The following is a 20,170-nucleotide window of genomic DNA, read 5'->3' as shown; positions in this document are numbered from 1 at the left end:
GGTGGTGTTTGGTCAGTGGTTGGACACAAGACTCATTCTTGAGGTCTTTTCCAGCTTTAATGATTCTGTGATTCTAAGAACAGCACAAGTGGGAAGACAGTGATCATACTCATTACAAGCCTGTGCCCTCTCTCATAGTCAAAGCAAATTTTAGTGCTGATTCAAGACACAATCCACAGTGCACAGGCTCAATTCCAGTAGGTGGTTTGCTTTTTTTCTGAGAACGAATTTCCTTGACCCGTTATTGTCATTAAAACTCGCTGAAAGGGTGCTCAGGTTATACATACGTACTGCAGGGAGGTATTAAGGAGGTGCTACTCTATATGACCCTCTCCTGTTGGAGCTGGAGATGATAAATGCTCTCAGGGATCCTAACAAGTGCTGGGAAATAATGTCTCTCTGAGGCTTGTAGTCTTACATCTCACTGCTTGAAATAGGAGACTTAAAGTCCTGTCACTGCACTCCCAAGTGTAAACTTCAGCTGCTCACCTCTCAGTTTGCTGAATACTATGAATCCAATTTTTATAGAACCACTGGTGTGTTCTGAAGGAACTAACCATAGACATCTGATGTGGCATGATGGCTTCCGACAGGAGCCAGGTCACCCTAAAGGCATTGCCTGAGCTGTGTGACACCATTGTTGATCTAAAGTCTTCAGTTTTTCCCTTCTATCAAGTGGTTATCAGTGATTATCAGAGGGGAATAAAGGCATTATGGTTTCCAGTTCCAGCACTTCTAGAGACAACTGTTTTCCAGCTTGAAACACTGGCAGTCTAGGCTGGAAGCTGTTCTGCAGACTGCCAGAAGTTCTCAAGAGTTTTGGTGGCACCAGGGACTAACTTAGATATAAGCCTGTCAGAACTGTGACCTTCTCAGTTGATCATATCTCTGAACCTTTCTTCAGGGTGTGGAGTACCCCTGCACTGCATCTTGGACTGATAGCCTTTTCCTGGATCTTTATTCCGAGCTAGAAAATATTTTACACCAGAGGATTCACTCAGAGTAGCCTTAGAGGATGAAGGACTCTAGAGTTGTATAACATTTTGGCAATTATCATAATATAGGCATTCATCTGTGACTATTAGTCATCAAAACATTCAGCCTGCTGATCTCCAGGAACCAAAGCTCCAGATGTAGCTTGCCCAGATGTACATGCTGGCAGAAACCCTACTGGCAGAAAATCCCAAGTGAAAAAACTGACATGGAAACAAACTAGTTGGTGCAATGAAAAAAAATCTGATCAAAAGGAGCAGGTATATTCTATACAAAGAGCAAGTGGATGAGAGATCTCAGATCTGCCTTTCATATTCAAAGAATGACACAAAGCTGTGCACGGCAGACACACTTCCATCTGAAAGGGATGGATGGAGATTTCTGAAAGGAAAAAAAAGGAATGGGATGATTTTTATGCCTTTTTTCAGTTCCTACCTCTAACTTATCTCCTTATTTCATGATGTTTTCTCCTTTTTTCATGATGTTTATGCTCCCATTCAAATGGTACACATAACTGTCAATTCAGCTGTCTTAGCAAAAGCAGGTGTTCTTACTCTCTGCTAGACAATGATTAATGATTCAACTAGATTTGGAAGCAGCTAGAATTCTGCCAGTTTCATTCTATTTGTGCTGAAACAGTCCAAAGAAACCCATTAAATAAAGATGCTTAAAGATGAAAAACTGGAACAGTTTTTGTCATATTTTAGCAGGATTTTGGTCTGAACCTGAGTGTGTTTAGAGCATCATCTCTATAGTTATAAAAATTCCTTTTTATGCCTTAAAAATTCCTTTGTGTGCATAAAAATATCCTTCAAAGGAGACCACTGAAAAAACAGATTTACTCCTCTAGGTTGCGGAGTTGTTTTAGCAAATACCAATATTCAGCAGAGAAAGGTTAAAGCCAGCACTGCCCAGCTATTCAGTATAATGAGGAAAGCCTTTATGTTGCAGAGTTCTCAAAAAACTTGGACTTCTCCATGTATCAGTTTACTCCTTCTTGGCTGAGAGACTAAAAAATTTACAGTTGAAACTGTGCTGGTGGATACTCATCCAAAATTAATTTTAAAAAATAAAACAAATATCATTGTCAATGACCTGTTGCATTATGAGATTATTGAGAACTGAAACTCAAAGAAACCCTGTTGCTGATGGCAACTAGAACTAGGCAAAATGTAGAGGGACTCCTCTTAGCAATAGGAAAAAAGGATTCAGTCTGAATCCTCAGCTTGAATTGTAGGGACGATGAGCCCTGACTCTCTTTATAAGAAAAATTTCTCATCTGGAACACTAAGCCTTTGTAGACACAAGGAAAAGTAAAACAAAATTGGGGAGAATTAACAAAGATGAATTATTCATTTATTTGTATCAACAAAAATTAAAGGCTCTATCTTTCTTTCTTTGCACTAAACATTTTGCTTAGTTTCACAGCCATCACAGCCACAGTACTGCCTTCAGCTATTGCCATTTTTTGGTCGCTACTGTCATTCCAGCTAGCCCTTCTCCCTATTTCACCATCAGTATTACACCACGCCAACATCTGTGAATTCCTTCATTCACACAGACATGTCGCTGGCTGATAGGAATGCTCAGCCTTACCCCACTTGTTTCATGACACTTACAGAGAATTCACAAAGCCATGCTTTTCTGTTCAGCAGCTTCAGATCAAGGTATTTCTTTGTCTCCCAAGCCACCTCCATATTTGCTCATTAAGTCTTGGAGGTCTGCAATTTGCAGGAGTCTTAAAAAAGTTCTTGCTCCGTTTCTGTTCTAATCTCTGTTCTAGTCTGCCTCCATTTCAGCATGAGCTTCCAGCAGTTATGTAGGTGATTCTGGATTGAGAGCTCATGCAAATAGAATCAGAGAATCAGTTAGGCTGGAAATGACCTTAAGGATCACCGGGTCCAACCTTTCATCACACATCACCGTATCAACCAAACCATAGCACTAAAGTGCCATGTTCAGTCATTTCTTGGACACTTCTAGGGATGGTGACCCCACCCTTTTAGGAAGAAAGTTCTCCTGATGTCAAACCTGAACCTCCCCTAGTGCAGCTTGAGGCTTTCCTCTTGTCCTGTCTCTGGTTCCCTGGGAGAAGAGGCCGATCCCACCTGGCTACAATCTCCTTTCAAGTAGTTGTAGCAAGCAACAAGGTCTCCCCTGAGCCTCCTCTTCTTCAGGCTAAACAACCCCAGCTCCTTCAGCCGCTCCTGTTCCTCGTTTGAATCACTCTCTAGACCCTTCACCAGCTCTGTTCCCCCTCTTTTCCAGCACCTCAATATCCTTCTTGTGATGAGGGGCCCAGAGATGAAGGCACACTCGAGGTGCAGCTTCACCCATACCAAGTACAGGGGTAATAAAAGCCCTCTGTTCTTCTCCCTGTTCAATAAGCTTCTCATAGCTTGCATTCTTTTTTGTCTCCATTTACAAACACCAACTAGAAGGAAAAAGCTTTTTTTTCTTTAAGGAAACCAGTTAAAATGTGACTTAAAAAGTAACAGATAACCATTTTATTGCTCTGTCTTGAGTTCTGAGACTATTTTTCTAAATTCCAATCAGGTAATGGCTATGTGATCAGATAACAATGAATTAGATCCAGTTTATTCAGTATATGGTGCTACTTGCCATGGCTCCAAGAGTCACATCCAATGCAAATTTTAAATTGCTTCTCAAAACTAAGTTGTCCTTCTGGATTAACAGACACTGCTATTTATGAAAATATTTTTAAAAATAACACTTTTATCTTATATGAATATAGAAAAAACACCAGCTTATCTGTCAGCCAAGGATAGGTGGGTAGTTGAGGCCCAGATGAGCAGTCATGCTGATTGATTTTCATGGCACACACTATCAAATTTCATCTGTATAAACACCAAATTATTTTCTGAGGCAGAACATAAGTCCCTTAGGACCTTTACAGTCAGTGACTTAATTTTGCATAAAGAATGTAACAGGTGCAAATACTTGGCATAAAGCATGTCTGAATATTTCTAAAGCCAGTTCAATAATCTTGGAAAGGGGCATGAAATGGAATAGTTCTCACAAAAAGAGTTGTCTGTTTCCAGAACAAATATTGGTATACATGACAGAAGTAGAAACTTTCATTTTGCCATGCAGCATTGCCTGTTCTAAGTCTCTTCAAAAGGCTGGTTCTCATGGTAAAGAAATAAGATGCAGGAATTTTTTTTGCATAGCCAGATGTGAGTTTAAACTTTGTGGTTCTCTAGTGTGTGGTATTTCTTGTGGAAATGAGCTGTATTTATCTAATTAAAGTTACAATTTTTTTTTTCTTCTACTGGTAACTATTTGGTAGTTAAACACAGCAAAACACAGAAAAGAATAAGTGTAATTTAACGTTTGGCTGAAAAATTTTGTATAAAATACTCCTAGTTCAATGATTCTAATCCATGTAGTCACCACAGCTATTGCAAAACATTGGGTTTTGTTTGTAGTAGAAATACTGCAGCAAGCCACAAAGTCCCATAGAGGTTCTACAGGGTAAATGTAATTCATCAGGTAACAAAATATCTCCTGGCAATCCAGCCTGACCATAATCCTTCTTTAATCAAGTCTGGTCTCATGTAATTTCCTGGGAGAATTTATAAATTTGACACTATGTAAAAGCTTTGCTGAAAATGGACCTAATTCACAGAAATCTTTGGTCATGGTGCTGTGACTATTCTGTACTGAATGGAAGTTGGAGGTGGGAAGTGGGACCTACACAGACATCAGCTCTCCACTGTGGATCCATTGCAGTTTGTGCCTCCAGGCAGCACAGAATAGTTTAGAAGATGAAAGGAGAACATAGAGCCCTCAAGGAAGTCAGAACTGAGGCCAGTCTAAGATCAAACCCCTTTTTACTCCCACAGGGATCTATAAAGCACCTGGGGCTGGCTGTGAGGGCCCCTGGGAGTGCTTTGCTGAGAGCTGTGTCTGGGGTCACAGCAGTGCCCGGCTGGGACACCCCAGTACCTGGTGTTCGCTGTGCCTCCACAGCCACACTTGTCCAGTCCCAAGCAGGGGCTGAACATCCTTACTGGAACCTAAAAATGGCACTGTCAGGCTAATTAACCTCCATAGTGAAATGTGGTATAATTTAGGATGTATTTTTCTGACTTCCATGACATCAGAACCCTTCCGATGTTGTATATAATTATAAAAATGTCTCTCTGACTTGTTGCTGAAAATACATGGGCTGTTTTGTTTTCAAAAAAACAACGTGTTCTTTCCCTCATGTTTGTCTATTTTTGGCAGGTTCTGTCATGAAAACTGTGGTGATTATCACAGCTGAAAGCTCAAGTAAGACTTAAGATTACACCCTCTAGCCCAAAGTTTTATAAAGGTATTGAGCTTTTAGCTTTCCTCCTAGGATTACTACAGACTCTCTTTATGTAGTACTCCAAGCAGATGAAACACACTACTTTTTTGTAACTGGTGCTAAGATCTAACTAGCAGTATCCACAGAGTAAACTATCACTGCAGAGGGAGATATGCAGCAGCAGAAAGGGAGTAGGCACTGAAATACACCATGCAGAAGCCTGAGTAATGGGCAAAAAATGGGAGTGTAACCCTATGACCATATTTAGTTTCCACATGTGAATCTTGGCTGGCTGAATCCTACCCCAAATGCCAGTGAGGCCTGAGAAGCTGGAAATCTTTTGCTCTGTGCATACAAGCAGAGTCATGACTCATGCAGAAGAGAAACAGTTTTCTTTTGCAAGAGGAACATTTTTCCCTATTGACCAGGGAGACACCCGAAAATAGCTTTGCTTTCTGAGTGATTCTATCAACTCACAGCAGCACTGTGGAGGTAAGAAAAATCAAGAAAAGCATTTGCAGCTCCAGGAATTTGCTAATTAGAAGTGGAAATCTCTGTTTAAAGACAGCCAACTAAAATCTCTATATAAGTCAACTGATTGAAGACAGTGAATTAAACTGAGTGTAACTTGGACTGTTCAATAAATTTCAAATGTTAAGCAAAGAAATGAAATTAAAGACCAAATAATAACAATGCTGCAAGATATTTAAAATGTGCAATTTAATCTGAGTAGGGAGCTCGGTGTATAATCACATTTGCACCGGGTATTATTTGGTGTGGTACATTTTCAGCGTTAAAAGTGATGCATTAAGGTTCTGCAGATGATAGAGCTCTCTCTATCACAGAAGGATTATGTTTCTTGGAAAGGAAGGACACTTCAGAGAATCCCAGATTATGGGAATTTGTTTCCACCAAAGCTGTTGGAATTTTCCGAGTTACTTCAATGGAAAGTGAAGTAAGCCAATGAAAATCCACCCCACAGTGAGAGAGAACATCATTAAAAGGTGCTAGCGATCAGAGAGCGAAGCAAACAGGACTGATTTTAATGCTTTCTCTTTTTCTCTCCCGATTTGTGACCCAGTGACCCTCTTTTTCCTGCCCTTAGGGATGACCCTGCCGTGCACAGCTGGCAGCCAGCCCCTGCTCTGTCCCCCCGGGCTCCGCAGGCCAGGCCGCTCCGCTCCCCTCACGGCTCCCCGAGAGCGGCCGCGGGAACCGCCCGGGCGGCGAGGCAAAGCCTCTCCCTGACAATACCCCTTCGGTTCTCCTTTAAATCCATGGCAACGCAGTGTGTTATTTTTGTGTCCAAGGAGGGGGAATTTCCAGCCGGGAGCGCCCGGGGCCGAGGCGGCTCTGCCGAGCCGAGGCTGCCACCTCCCGGCTCTCCCGGCCCGCAGCCCGGCCGAGGCCGCCTCTGGAGCTCGGAGAGGAAATCGCTCGGTCCTTTATGTATCAAAACACCCCCTGTACATCATCTAGCTGCAGTGCTCTGCTGAGCTCTCTCGAACTTACGAGGTGGTAAGGACGCATTTAAAATCATCCATCACTTTACAATGTGTCTGGGATATAAGTGCCACAGGGAAAATCCTAATGTGAGAAATCAATTCTAAATATGAGAAATCAAAAGAAACCCACGATAACATGTCAGCTTAAGGTGACAGCTTGGTAAAAGCACGTTAGTAAAGTTACCTCCGTTTATATTTCATCTGATAAAATTAGTCAACCAGTTTGTGGGTAGAAGCATACCCTCTGCTTTCATTTTAATAGGACTGTTTCAAAAAGTCATCTCTTACTGCAAGTGTAGAGGGGAAAGTAATTGGGAAAAACCCCAATGTGAGAAACACATGAGGCAAGTCCTGAGCAGGGTCACGAAGGCCATCAGAGGGCTGGAGCACCTCTCCTGTGAAGACAGGCCCAGAGACTCAGGTGCTCTGCCCTGAGAAGGCTCCACGGAGACCTTAGAGCAGCCTTCCTGTACATGAAGGGGGCCAACAGGAGAGCTGGAGAGGGACTTTGGACAAGGTCATGTAGTGACTGGGCAAGGGAGAATGCTTTAAAACAAAAGAGGGGAAGTTTAAATTGGATATTAGGGAAAAATTCTTTACTGTGAGGGTGGTGAGATACTGGAACAGGTTGCCCAGAGAGGTTGTGGATGTCCCATCCCTGGCAATGTTCATTGGGTGAGGCTTTGAGCAACTTTGTCTAGTGGAAGTTGTCCCTACCCATGGCAGGGACGCACAGTTTGAACTATACTATCTTTAACATCTCTTCTGACTCAAGACATTCTGGAATTCTATGATTCTATGGAAAGACTCCCTTGAGGACAGCAAAAATGAATTGAGCAGTGTGAACCATGGATTGACTGAGATCAGTAGCAAGGTTTCCACACCAAGAAAGTGCAGCCAAAAACAAAATAGGGAAGGCACAAATTTACACACCTGTTAATCATTCACAGTAGAGAGATAAAGCTAGAGCAAGACTGAAAAAAGCTTTTTTTGCCTTTTTTTTTTTTCTGCCTGTCTTTCCTGAAAATCTTTGTTGAGATTGAACTGAGCTAGAGGCTCCAGAGATGCCAGGTAGTGCTGTAGTAAAGATAATGCATCAGGTGAACCCTTTAATGCTGTGCTGTGCTTCTCAGTCTATAGCGGGTTAACCCTGGCCGGATGCCAGGCACCCACCCAGCCTCTCTACCACTCCCCTCCTCTGCTACAGAGACAAAATACAAAAGGCTCATGGGTCAGGATAAGGACAGGGAGAGATCACCCATTACTGTCATGGGTAAAACAAAGTCACCTTGGGGAAATTAACTGAATTTCTTACCAGTCAAATCAGAGGAGGAATATAAGAAATAAAAGTAATTTTTAAAACACATTCCTGCCACCCCTTCCTATTCTTGGGCACAACTTAATTCCTGAATTCTCTGCCTCCTATCCTCAAGCAGCACAGGCAAATAGGGAATGAGAGCTGTGGTCAGGTCATCACATATTATGCCTGCCTCTCCTTCCTCTGCTGAGAGGACTCCTCACACTCTTCCTCTTCTCCAGTATGGGCTTCTCTCTCCACAGGGCCACAGGTCCTGCCAGGAGCCTGCTACAGCACAGAATTCCCATGGGATCCTGTGGAGTAGATAAAATACATTTCCCCAGGGAGACCATAGTTTTACCTGTAACTGCTATTTTTTGCAAACCTTTCATCTCCTTTAGGAAAACAACAGTGTTCTGAGAAGCCCAGCCCTCTGCATCAGAAGCACTGATGCTGCTGGTGGCACTCCCATGTTTGCTGTAGTTTTAGAGAAATAATGGGCAGGAAAACACCAAGCTTGAGTAGTTGCTGGTTAACATCTGGCTGTTTCCTTCGCTTTCCAATATCACAAAACAGCCCTAGGCCTCATCTCACCAGCTGGGTTCAATCAAGCAAGCAGATCCTCTGTTTTCAAAGCCACACTAGGCACCAGGAGCAGATTGGTGACTCTGGCACAATATCTACTAATAAGTAAAAGCATCAGGCTTTGCATTTGAATAGGCCCTTTTCTTTGGCAGGTCTCAAAATAATTTCTAAAGAAGGGCAGGCATTATTATCTCATTATTATGGGGCTATGTTATATGACAAGCTCTCACTTGGGGACTGGGCAAGATCTTGGCTCTCCAACAAGGAACAGCTGCTCCCCCTGGTTAAATGCCACACACCAGCAGTCCTGAAAGCTTTCAGGTTCTGGCCAAGCACACAGAGTGCCTCAGCCAGATGGGCAAGAGCAACAGCTAGAAGGCTGGTCCTGCTACCCAGCTGATGCTTGAGGTAACAAAAACTTCACAGAAGACTTGTCCAGAATTCTAGACAAGCAGCGGTAGTTTTTAACGTGACTCACTTTTTTAGGTTTCTTTCCTCCCCTATAATCAGTTTTGAAATGGTCTTCACTTTTCCTTAGTTTTCAAACTGACCTGCTGTCCAGAAGACATACACTTTTTTTATTTGAAAATGTTCTGTTAGGGAAAGTTTTAAACCTGTTTCCATCTTACGGGCTTGCTACAGGCTTTAGAATGTTTCTATGGTGCTTGAAAAAATGGTATCCTTGCAGAAGGACTACCCTGCAGGTAGCCTGCTTCTCTTGCATGCTTCCTATGTGAACACACACCATAGCTGATGCTTTAGCCATTGGGTCGTGTTATATGTTAAACCAAGGACTTATCACAGTCCTTTTTGATTCTTAGTTAAAATGTCAAGTTGGCTTCTCTCCCAGATCCCTTTGCAAAATATAAATAATGTGTATTTCCAGTTAATAGTTCATTAAAGTACTTTGAGTCTTACACATTAACTTGGCCTTTTAGCTAGTGAGCCAGGGCAGACCACAGCACAGGGTTATATGTACCTTTTCATGAGCATCCATTAGCAAATGGATTCCCAGCTCAGAGCCGGTTCAGAAGCTACACGTGCACAACACAAACAAGCACACACAACAAAAACAAGCTCCTGCTGCTGGATACTGGCATTGGTTGTCTCTGACAGCTGCTCTGAACCAGATGGGAAACAGCCATTCCAGTTCTGCTGAAAGCCACATCCCAACACCAGCATCACTGCAGACCCCAGGCTGGCATCTCAACTGAAAGGCAGCGCGGCAAGTGAGCAAAGGAGCCAAATCCCCCCTCCCCAGGGCCAGTGTCATCTCTCCAGGAAAGAACTGGGGCATATTTGATGTGGAGAGGAAAGAAGCAGACAGAAGTAGGCTTTTAGATGCTGTACTTGGAAAGATACGACCACGTTTGTTCTGAGCACAGAGAATGTCTGGGTCCAGTGTTGACAATCTGGCAGTGACTGAATGCTGCCGAGTTCACTCAGACGTGATAAACAGAAGGAAAAAAAAAGTAACAAGTCATCACCAAAAGCAGTAGTGTCCAACCCATGAGTCAAGCCCTCTTAGTGAGGCATGACAGCATTAAAGATAAGATATAAAAGAGAGAGGAGAGGTACTGCTGACACTCAAGAACAGACGAGAGAGAATTGTTAGATTATGTTTCTTTACTTCATTTTACACTCTCAGGTCCAAGTCTAAGAGCAAAAGAAGATGCTGTTTGGTAGGAAAGAAATATAGTGCTATAGATCTCTGAAGACAGGGACACCAAGGAATCAAGGGTCATGGGATGTTGGAGGAGGGGAGGAACAAAGAACATCATGAAAAGCTACGGCTGTAAGGCATGCCTAACACCAATCAACCATTACTGCCCTGGAAAAAAGTAATAATCTGAAGCGTTTCTACATTTCTGATAGTAAAACCAGTGAAATCCAATACAGTCTTACTAAATCAGTTGGGTTCAGCTCCACCTAAGTCCAGTGACATTCTAAAAAAAAGATTAATAAATTCTCAGCCCTTTAAATTAGGTGTTGGCAGTTATTTTTCCTTAAATTCTATCATTCTGGGACCCTGCACAGAGATAAACTGTAAACTGATCACACATTAAAAAACCCACTTAAGAGGAGAGGTTTGAAACATAGATGCCCACTTCTGCAAATTTTATGTATATCAGCAACCTGATACTCATAAAAAACCTTTCTGTTCTATAAATAAGTGTGCTTCCCTCGTTCCATCAAATTACTGATTGTCTCAGGAATATCAAAGCCCAAAAAGAGAAAGCTCATATCTTTCCCTTTTGTTCAAATTTGAGTATGTTATTAGACTTCCGAAACCCTTTTGATGTTCCAGTTCCACTGCATAACAGACATCTTGTAGTTTAGTTAAGTTCAAATCTGTGTCTGTTTTATGTTTTAATAGCTACAAAATGCAGCAGGTTTCATCTTGAATTTTTATCTTTCCCCAGTCCTCTTGGAGAAGTCATCCAAAATTGGGTATTAATTGCTCATTGCCTGGATTGTACTGTTTTTACTCAGCATCTTCAAGCTTCTTTGGGTATAGCTACTATAAATTCCATGTCAGTCTCACCAGTGCTGTAGTACTGATGACCTGTTTGACCATCAGTTACAGTGTAATACAAACATTAGCTGTTGGTCTTGACCTTCACTAAAAGTCAGATGATTTCTACGTTTGGAAGATAATCATCATTCACCTGAGGAATGATACTCCTGCTCATAAATTCAAGGGGTTTGGTTTTCCTTGGCTTTGGGGTTAGTCTAGGAACTATGCTTTTAAATGACTTTGCTGTTTATAGGTTACATATTCTAGTCCACTCCCTTTAATGCCTTTCATCCAGTGTAGGTCATGTCTAGACTTGAAAAACCTGCTAGCAAGAACAACTGTAGTCATGAAACATATAAAGAGAAGAACTGACACATTCAGTTCAGCTAGTGTTGCTTTTCTGGGGTCCCAGGATTTACCTCATCAGATAGAGATGTGAGTAAAGCTCTCCTCCTATATGAGCAATGCAAGCCCCAGCAAGTTTTGATGGGCTGCTACAAACACCTGTCCCCAGGCAGGGGTCCTCAAATGGCTTTAGACATCCATCATAGGATGGGCTGTCTACAGAGGGAGTCTATACATCTGTATGGTTTTTTCACTGACTACAGAAGGAGCCATGATGAGGAGCTTGGAGTAGCCTGACTTTGCAATGGCAATCAACAGAGGAGGTGGATCCAGCCCCACTGAATCCAGAGATGTTCTTTAGTACAGCAGGAGCATAACACTGCTCCCAATATGAGTAAATAGCTTAGTCAAGCGGATTACTTTTTTCCCCTTTCATAATGGTGGAGAATCATCCTGAAATAATTTCTGAAAATGGAAACCTAAAATAAATATTCTCCACTGGGGAGCAGTGCTGACTTCCTTCCCTAATACATGATTAAATCATCAGGGTGCAGAGAAATATTAACATGCAGACAGAGATGTGCTGCGTGCAGAAGAACAAACCACAACATTGGCTCATCTTTGTGTAACACAGACAGGAACATGCTGCACATAGAAGAAGAGATGAATAAAGTAAGTTGCTTGCATGCACACAGACCCACACACCATGCTTGTACAGGGATGAATGATATCACCCTCAATATACGAACCAATATACACGAAGTTAACGCATGGCTCGGATGGGAATGAACAAATAAAAAAAATGGCAACTGCATACCCATACACACCAAAGACACATACATAAATAATAAGCTGTAACAATTTTAAATGCTAATAAGTAAAAAAACCCCAACTGTACACAGACAGAATATAGCCAGGGAAATTTTCTGTGCCCTGGTGACTGATGTGGTGACACTTTGGGTCCCAGCAGGTGCAATTATAGAGAAGGAATCAACAAATGGCATAGGAAAATGCACTTGTCAAAGGTATCACTTTGATGTGTATTAGGCAAAATAAAATATGACAGCCACGCACTGACCGAAAACCTTGGGAGGCTTCTTCTGCCTCAGAAACCATAAGAGCAAAAAGGGTGCTGGAATAGCAGCCCTGGCAGGGCAGAGGCACAGGGCAACCTTCCCCAGGCTGCAGCTGGGTCATGGGACTTGTGACAGGTAGGAAATTATTGCTTACACTTCTGGAACTGTCAGATACAGAGATAGAGACATCATGCAGGGGAAAAAAATCAGGAAATCATTAGCCATGATATTACACTCACAGCTTCTGGGGTGGGTGCAGGTGTTTGGCTCCCCACTGCTGGGGGGAGCTCAGCTCCTGTGGCACCAGGAGAGGAGGGGCAGGGGGCAATAAAAACAGGGGTGATAAAATCAGAAAACAAAGCTCTGCTCAACAGGCTATGTTGACAATTTACTTTCCTCTGGAAAATATGCACACACTGGGAGGAGCAGGCTGCAGACCTGCTATGCTCTCAAGCAGGATGCTCGCCCTGGGGTAGTGCTGCTGCGGTGAATGCAATGGGGTCCCTGGCAAGGGGTCTCCAAAGCTGTAGGAAAAGACCACTTTGTTCTGAGAAGATGAGTGACCACAGTAAGCGGCATTTGTGCAAAATTATTGCACTCAAAGCTGAGGTGTGAGGAAAGTGCTGTGAACCAGTTAAATTAACCACTCAAAGTTCAATTAACTGGCACAAGTTGCCCAGGGAGGTGATAGGTGTCCCGTCCTGGGAAACTTCCAAGGTCAGGTTGAACCTGGAGATGTCCCTGCTCAGGGTTAGAGCAGATGACCTTGGACAGTCCCTTTCAAACCAAAGTAGGCTATGATTTATATGGAAAAACAACTCCATTCCACAAAATAACCATGGATGGGATTTCTAGGCCCAGCACAAAGAAGGCTGAAGGAGATTTGTCAGGGAAAAATGACAGATGTTTGTGCACAAAAAGCAATGGAGAAGTAATATTTTCCACATCAATAATAAGGGACTTTTACTCGGTGCTTTTACCTGAATGGATCAATGAAGGTTACAAATGTTACGGATAAAGCAATATATTCACTGTTCAAAATGCCAAGAGTTTAGGCAGAGAGCCAGGTTTAATAAAAATGAAATAGAAGCCGTGGTTTGACTAAATCATTCTTTTGGATTTCTAGACAACATTATAAAGTGTTAGTGGCTGTGGTAAAGAGCATTTTGAGGGCATGATTCATGGCTCTTTTACTCCAGTTGTACACTGCCTGAACACCCCTGGACTCAGTAAGCACCCTAGTGAATCAGATATGAGAGCTGTCAAGAGAAAGGAAATACAGAATGCAATGATCTTTATCACTAATTTGCTTATTATTGTGGAACACTGATCCCAAAGTCATGAGAAGGGTCTTTGTGTCGGGCACATCGCTACCAGCCTTGAGCTCTGATTGTTACTTTTGTTTTCCATGTTGCTCTTCCTTAAGCTCCCAGGTGCTCAAGTCAGATGATTAAATAAAAACTGTTGGCTTTGTGTTGTGATTTTTTAAAAGGAGCTTTCTGGACCTCACAGGGATGCTGGAAGGACCTAAATAATAAAGTTCAGAGGTTCAAGACACAAATAAAAAGGAACTATGTTTTCACTGTCTCTGTTTTTTGATTTTAAGCTATTATAATCCTAGAAGGTCTTGCTACATCATTTTGTGGAGCCTGGAGCACTCATTTGACATATGTGTGGTCCAGATTTAATATTTCAGAATTAGATATCACTTGTTAGACTCTCAAACAGTTAAAAGTTAAGGGAGAATGACCTAAATAGAGGTAGCAGGGGTCAACATAGAAAATAACAAGACAAACCAGTAGCACTGATCTACCTTGAAGTTTTAAAATCTCACTTTGCAGGATTTATTGTTGAGGTCATTAACTGCTGTGCCCAACTACAAAAACTAATGAGACCATTAAGGGGAAAATTAATGAAAGGCAGAAATTACTTCTTTTGTAACTTACTGCTTGTAACTAGATTGTTAAATTGTTAGCATTGCTATTTAGTACACATTTACTGGATTTAGGAAACCACATTGACAGGATTTTGGAGGTATTAATACAAGGTAATGGAGGGATCGGCTAGTTAACACAGCAGAGAACTCAGTCTGCTAGGGAGAAATAAGAGCCTGATTCCTTTGATAAGAACTGCACTAAAGGCCATGATTCCCATGTCAAAAGAAATCATAGGAAACAATTAGCTAAATAAATTCAGATCAGTGAGCTATGAACAGATAGTTTTGGATGTTATGTTGTTTGTTGTTAAGTGTAAAACACATTTGACAAATAGTTGTCATCAGCACTGATTCATGATGCAGCCTGCAGCTTGCGACCAGCCCTTCTGCTCATAATGTCCTCACCTTCCCAAGGTATAAGATCGTCTGCAATATCAGACCTGAAACAGTTCAATGCAAATTGTAGTTTTCAGGATGGGCTCATACTAAAAGGCTTTTCAATGATGTTGTCTGTAAGAGGTCTGCTTGAAACACCGGCAGTCTTGGGCCCTGGAGACTCTGCAGGTGCTTTAAGAGCCTGGTGATTCTAAAAAGATTTGCAAAATGGGTGCCAGAGAGAGAAAGCACTTTTTGTTTTATTCATTTAATTCAGTTACACAACCAGGGATGTGTTCAGTGCAAACATTGTACACTCAGCCCACACATTTCTGGGTGCGTGTGAAGTAGCATCAGTATTCTCACATGAGGCAAGATACCAGTCTTAATGTCTCATATATATTTTTTCAGATTACTTTTAAAGCCAGTCCTAAGTCCAAAGCTATGTCTGTAAGCTTCAGATAAGACTCATTTTGGAGTTGCTGGCAGCAAAAAGTGGCATAGTAAGTAGTTCTGTGCTGGGTTTCCTCCTTTGTTAATTAGGAGTGGGATTTGGAAATGTTACAGTGAAGCTTCTGAATCATCAGGTGTGTAATGATTCTTTTCAACCAAGCAAAACTGAGGGCTTCAGGTAATAAGATATAATCATTTCAGAAGAACTTAACACAATATGTGAATGTTGAAGAGGGAAGGAGTGGGCATGGACCTGGGGCAAACTTCCTGTGGCACATCCAGCTGTGCCTGCTGGTTCAGAGCCTGCAGTTCAGGTGGCTGCTCACCAGTGTACAATAGCAGGGAGCCATGCTGGAACTGCACAGTCCCATATTCCCCCACACAGCTGAATCCATTGGTGCTATTCTGGTACAATGACAGTACAGTGTGTCAAATAAAACCAAAATCTTAGCTGTATGGCTCCAATTTTTTTAAGAACTGAGTTCCAAATTCTTGTTTCAATGACAAAGGCGTTGTTAGTATCCTCTATAGTGTATTGGCATAATAGCAATGAAATGGCCAGGCTCTGTAAAACACTCAGAAGTCATCCTCTCTAGATCTTCTCTCCAGTGAGCTTTTTACTTTACAGGTCCTTGAGCTGCAAAGATGAGATGTGACAGGAGCAGCTGTCACTTTTGGTTGACAGTGCTTTGTCAAGTCAGCAGCTTCCAGCTCACTGGGAGCTCAGGCTCTGTGGGTGCCGTGGGCAAAGTCAGAGCCCTTCACTGTCTCATCCCATCTCTTCATTAGAGCAGAATTCAATTGCTCCGGTGGATATCTCCCTGCATCTGGATCAATGTCTGCATACTCTTAAGGATACTTCCATTTCCTGGTGTCAGTGGGAGCTGTGGACCTCCTGTAGCCAAAGGAAGTACATTTCATTGCAATTGTGCCATGGCTGGGTTACAAAGATCATCGTTTCTGTGATCATCATTTCTGGGACAGGCACATCGTACTTTTAACTCCTATTTAACACAATCCAATGTTGTTTTGTTGTTGATACAACTGGCAGACCATCAAAATGTGTTGGACAAAATGGAAAACTTGCAAGAAATGCTTCTTTCCATGAGACTTGCAAAGGAACATATTTTTTTCTGTGTTTCATTAAAAGATAAGCATTCAGAAAGTCATCCATGTAGATGGGAAAAGCAACGTGTACTTTAGAGACAAGAAAGGCAGAAGTTTTGAAAGGACAGACTACTCTAAGTTACTTATCACCTGTATCACCCTAGCTGACTAGGAAGAAGTGGGTTGTTTGATCTTTATTATTCTGCAGTCTGTAAGTCTTTCCCTTATATTCAGTTACTTTCTTCTGGTCATTGTAGTAGAAATTCACAGACTTCAGCCACTCCAGAAAAAAAAAAAAAAAAAAAAAAAAAGCCAGCTCTCGCCCACATTTTTAAATTCCATAGAATTCAGTAGGTTAATAGCAAAGCACATAGACCTTTGGAACCCAAATAATTTTCATAAAGCAGAAAAATCCATGTTATCTATTACCTTCAGAACCCTCAAAAGCTATTTCAGGTTAACAGGCAACACATTTGTAAATCAACTTGGATAAACAAGCTTTTCAGCAGTGCTTTGCATATAGATTCCTGGCAAATAAAGTTTTCATTCTGGACTTTATTTACTTGCTTCCAGTGCACATCAAGCACCTACAATTAAAACTTATTTTTTCTCTGCTTTTGTTCAAGTATTTATACCCTGTGGCTACATGGTAGCCCAGTAAATTCTGTTTACCTTTATAAACAGAAGATTTTTTTTTTTCCCAAGCAATTAATGAAAACATTGCTGGGTAATCACAACATTCTTTCTGCCACACAAAATCCTCTGCTACTTTCCTTATCATCTTCTTCCTATTGCAAAAACTGATTATGTGAAGCTGAGAAAAATCCATGGTGAAGTGTTTTATTTACATGTAAAGAGGAGCCTTACAGCCTCTAAATCGGGTGCTTGCATTTACAGGCTGTCTTTTCTGGGCACCCTGCCAGGGGCAGAAGGGCTCAACTGGAGGACAATGCTATCCACCCGAGCTGAACTGTCCTTCTGCACTGCTGTGTGCATCACCCACACCCAAAAAAGCCTCCTTGAAAAAGGTATTTTTAAGAAGAGTGGTTCAAAATCACATAGCCTCAAAAATCAACAGCAGTATTCAGTATTTCAGTTGCCATTGTATTTTTTCCAGTTGGAAGGAGAGTTTCAGACAAATCTAAATATTCAGCAGCAACTTATTAATTTCACTGGAACTGTGAATTAAAAATCTTGTCTCATGTAACACACATTCTCAAATGTTTCACCTGGAGCAGTCAAGTAAAAATATATTAATTCCTACAGAGCAGGACTTCCCTTTTCTAGCCTGCTTTAGAGCTGGCTTTAAACATGTACAGAATAGAAAGGAAATATTTGCACAGATCCCAGTGTCCATAAGGCACTTTGGACACAGAACCTTGTGTAAACAGCACTAACATGTACTAGGCAGTCCTAGGACTGCAAACAAACAAACAAAGAAAACTCTGGAAAACAGTATATAATATTTTTCGTGTATTTATGAAGTTCTGGTTGCCATAATTCCACCAGCTTTGACCAGAGCAGCCTTAAACCTCATCTGAGCATATTCAGCCTACACCTCATGCCCAGACTGAGCATTCCTCCACAAAGCACTAAGCACTACCTTCAGGAATCATTTTCAGGAAAAATTTAGAGTATCCTACAAAAAAAAAATTCAATCTGTCTGGAAGAGACTTCAGCTTTGAATATGCAGATAGGTCTTTGGAAAACTTCAGTAATGTAGCAAATCTATAAAATCTCCACAATTCTGAAGTGGACAAATTGCAGGTACTATGTGTGGTCAAGTCATTGTGGGGAGTTACTGGCATGGAGATGGATAAAAATCAGAGGCAAAGCTGTGTTCTAAAGAATTTAATTACAGATTATCTATCAGTGTCAGAATTTTAATTTGCTTGTCAATGGAAAAAATAAAGTTATTGCTATAGAATTAATGCGGTTTCAATTAGAAATAATACTTAAATTTAAAATTATTATCAATTTCTTATTGTAAAGATGCCATGATGGTTCTACTCTGTCAAAGTATTTGTGTTTGTAAGTGAATAAGTAATATTATAATAGTACTTGTTTTTCACCTTTCATTACTAGATCTCATTAGTGTGAACCTCTATGAATAGGATGGTCTTAGATAAGTATTTGAAAGTGTTTATGAAACATTAATGAGTTCTGTCCACAACCCTTGGGGGGGAAAATGTGCTCTTATAACAATTTAACAGTTGGATAAACTAAGGCAGGTGGTTTATGCAAATTATTAGAGGTCAACACAGAAAAATAGCACCTCTCACATCCTGAATGCTCTTATCCTTCATTAACAGTTTCTGCACTTTTTCCGTTTCTATTTATTTTATTTAATTACAATTTAAAAGACTCTTCTAAAAGGCTGCTGCCATAGCTGCAGGCAAGGTAGTATCTGGAAAAATACACAGTACCCTGATTAAATATAAATACATTCAAACAGACAAAATATGAGGCAGGCATCACAATACTCTAAGTCCACATTCACAGCCACTGTAGATTATACATCGGTTTTAAAAGGTGAATTAGCTGGTGATAAAAAGAAAATTCAGCTCCATATCCACCACCTTATTTCTTCCCATATTCCATCTTCTGTTGTTTGCATAAGAAAAAATCAACATATTAATGGAAAAGAATAGTCTGTCGCCTGAGCTTAAATAGGAGCGGGTTAGTGGAAATCTATTGCATCTGGAATCTGACTATACATCTATTGCCCAATGTATTGCATCTGGAATCTGACTATACATCAGAGCCACAGGGCAGTTGTACCATTTTGCTGTTGTACAACAATACAGATAGGAAAGGCTTTTCAGAATACTATTTTTTTAATAAATAGGGAGAGGCAGAGTGTGTGGATGCCTATGTATTTCCCTAATTGGAAGAAGCCCTCTCTGAGGAGGAGCTCAGTAGAGGAGTGTCACTCCTGGCAGGAGCATGGAGGGGCTGCAGGGGGGGGATTGCATGGGATCCACTGCTCCTCCTCGTTTTTTGAGAGCATCCCTGTGCCTCATTTAATGGTTTGTAAAATCACCCTGACAGAAATTAAAAATCTCTTCTGATCTGTAAATGAAGTTCTACTTTGAAGCCACTATTAAAGCTGATCTAACAAGCCATGTTGCTATCAGCTGGTTTGTAAACGTGCTGAAGAGTCATTTGACAAGCAGGAGTGATGACATTTCTGAAAGTTTGTCACAACATCAGTTATTTAATACTGTACTGAAGTCAAAGACACTTGCCTGTGTGGGGGAAAGTTTCTGTCACAGATCCAGCATACTAAGCACGGAGTATTGGCTAGATTACTAACAGTTGAAAGGAAGAATTAATGTATGCCTTAAGGACTGAAGTAGTAGTCTAGAAATAAAATCTTACTGATATTTTGTTGAATAGTCAGTTGTAGATGCTAAGCCTGGAACCTAACCAACAAATGATTAAAGAGATAAATGCTGTTCAATTATAGTCTCAGCAGTTACGTTTTCTGGTTATTTTTAAATTTATTTTAGGAGTAAAGATATATGTCGGAATTTTGAAATACAGTTCATTTAAACCTACACTGATTAATTTTGTTGTTCATGAAGCTTTAAGTAGTTGTTTGGAAAAGATTAAATAAACATGTAAAATACCTGGAGACTTGCAATCACTGCAGTCCTCTTTTC

The sequence above is a fragment of the Fringilla coelebs genome, assembly GCF_963513975.1.
Source record: "Fringilla coelebs genome assembly, chromosome: 5".
NCBI lineage: Eukaryota > Metazoa > Chordata > Aves > Passeriformes > Fringillidae > Fringilla > Fringilla coelebs.
Note: the sequence above shows the minus strand (reverse complement) of the source record.